The sequence below is a fragment of the Mizuhopecten yessoensis genome, unplaced genomic scaffold, assembly GCF_002113885.1.
Source record: "Mizuhopecten yessoensis strain PY_sf001 unplaced genomic scaffold, ASM211388v2 scaffold11123, whole genome shotgun sequence".
In the NCBI taxonomy this organism is placed as follows: domain Eukaryota; kingdom Metazoa; phylum Mollusca; class Bivalvia; order Pectinida; family Pectinidae; genus Mizuhopecten; species Mizuhopecten yessoensis.
In genome coordinates, this window is record NW_018408891.1 from 177,482 (window position 1) to 180,364 (window position 2,883).

Here is a 2,883-nt window from a genome sequence, read left to right on the forward strand (position 1 = left end):
CGAGTGGATGAGGACATACATAGTCAAAACACGTGTTTGTTTGCAGGAGGTCACATGTCAGGTTTTTAGTTAATTTTGCACGTGATAATTTGGTTCGTCTTGTACCAAGCTAAATTCGTATGTTTCAAACTTCACTATTCTAATGGTACGAATATGAATTCAAATTTTGCACAGACCATTTCTTTAGTTATAAGTTGGAAGTGATAACTTGAATCCAGTTATGTACATGTTAAAATTTCAGTTTAGTACCGAATAGAAGATATTTTTTCGGAATACAAAAGTTTAAATAGAACCAGCCTACTTTGATTAATCTTGCGACCTTGGACTCTGCTATGTACCTAACATTATACCAAACATACAATAGAAATAGAAAAAAAATCAAACATTATTGAAAGCAATACATTTGAAATTTGTCCGCATGCTTGGATGTAGTCCTCTATAATTATATTGCACAATGACAAAGACGCAAATGTCTGCAACTTTGTGTACACTGTGCACTGGTCTATAGTTACCGCTTGTTGGCCTTTTTATTATTCGACCACAAAAAAGGAATTTGTTTCTATAATGCCACTGGATTATTTACCTTCCGACCTTGATAGATAGATCCGAGTATAAATGTGATTGGACAAAATCAATGTTCACCCTGACAGTATTGCCAGTCTATATCTGGTATTGTTATTTCTTTTATTTGATTACAAATCACCTTTTTTCAACGAAATGGTTTGTGTTGTTATTTTTTATCAAATATTTACCTTTTTAAGTGTAAACTGTCATGCCCCTTTTTGACAAAGATTAATTTATTCATTTTATAATTTAATGACAGACCATTCTTTGCGATGTGTTAAAAAATGCTGAAAGTGATATTGTGCATAATATCAGACATTTCTCCGAATTCACATTCAGTGAAGTTTGAAAATTTTACAAACTACTATGTATGTCTGCACCGGTTTGATTTCTTTAGTGCCGTGGGATTTATAAAATGCATGCAGATAAATTTAGTATTCCAATTTGTGATCTCTATATTCTTTCTCCCAAATATTACATATTTTATAAAAAACATTCAAGGAGGCCAATGATGTTCTTACTTAAAATATGGCTGTAAAATAGATTTCTGAAATAATATCATCGTTTCTGCAATACGCATATTCTATAAACTGTTTGATAAGCTAGTTGATTACAATTTTTCCGTATTCTAATTGGTTCGCGAAGTATTCATAGTAGACGGCAATGTGTTACAATGAATTGTGCAATTTCCGGTTGGATTGATGTTACTTCCGGGATTCAACAAGGCTCAGCTTTTGTCCAAAATTATTTTTTAATTTCTATAAGCAATCTGCAATCGCTTTAACAAACTATTACTTAGTACTATTGGCTGGAAACGGCAGTTTAAACCACACACTTATAGGTTTTTTGAGGTTGTACATAAATGCAGAGCGATGTTGTTAGGATGTATGATTGGTGCAAAGACTGGCAGAAGCCAGTGAATGCCAACAAAAGCAGAAATGAAAATACAGTTTCAGTAGGGAGGAGAAATAATCTATTAGTATTGATAAACGAAACATTTGTGAATGACCTTTGTGAGTGGTTAACTTCAAATTTAAAATTTAAAATGAGATCTTTCTATCGGTCATTTTTTTTATCAATTCGAAGTGGTTAAGGGATTTTCTAAAAAGAGTTTGAAGTTTTAAACAAAAGTAAAATAAATTGATTAACTACAATTATATATTTTTGAGTATTTTATTTTACCAAACATTGAATGTTGAAGAAATATGAAATTAGACTCTTTGACTGTTACTATTTCCTTTATTTCGCTTTTATCATGTCCAATCACGAAATCTTGGACGAAGTACAACATTTTATTTTACACAAACGAATCCGGCTCCTTACTTTTGATTTGCAAACTTCATTAGAGACCGTTTTATTCCCGGCTTTTGTGTCTCTGTTTGTATTACACATTTATTTATTTTGCATTGATAAAAAACAAACTTGAAAATTGTAGAGACCTTTTATTATTCTTCTGAAGTAGCAAAATTAATAGAATGTTTGCGGATGATTAAGTGAAACACACCTTTTTAACAAAAGTGATCACACTATGAAGTTATTAACAATTTACATTATTCCTTTATTTGTATAATTTCATATATTACAATATTACAAAAATTGATATAAGAAACAAAGACGAATTAAGTTATGCTTATAATATTCAAATATTTATTCACAACCTGAAATTATATCAAAATATTATTTTTCATCATGTTCGCCAAGTTGTATTTTGTAAAATAATGATGGTTTTCTTCTGTGTTCATTGAAGACATTTCGGTAGTCCAAATTTATTTCTGCCATTATAAACATTGGATACCCATTGTTTAAGGTTAAAAAAAAGTCAGATAATATAAACAAGACAAGAATCTTGTGTGACGTCCTTGTAAGGGGTATCAAAACAGCATTAATTCATATAAGTAAGATCTACATTTGTTCATGTAATAAATTAAGTTTGGCACATAACAGGAAAATATTAATATGGTACTATAAATATAAATATTGTTGCACATACTCAGACATGTAAGGTAAATCATTTCCGTGTTGGATTTCGTTGAACAATAAATGCGTTTCTATATACGTGAATTATATACAAAATGTTTGACAGCAGCTCATCACGTGTGAAAACAACTATGATATGCTAAGTCTATTTGATACAACATGTAAATATCCGTGATGAAATCATGTAAAAAACACAATTTTGATTTTAAGTCAATAAGATGTTAAGAAGGTAAATATTTTCTTTGACATAGTTACTTTAGAAAACAAATATATATATATATATATATATAGGAACATTGTAGTAATTGTTAATCTACAGGCAAACTTATTGCAGCGTGGAAA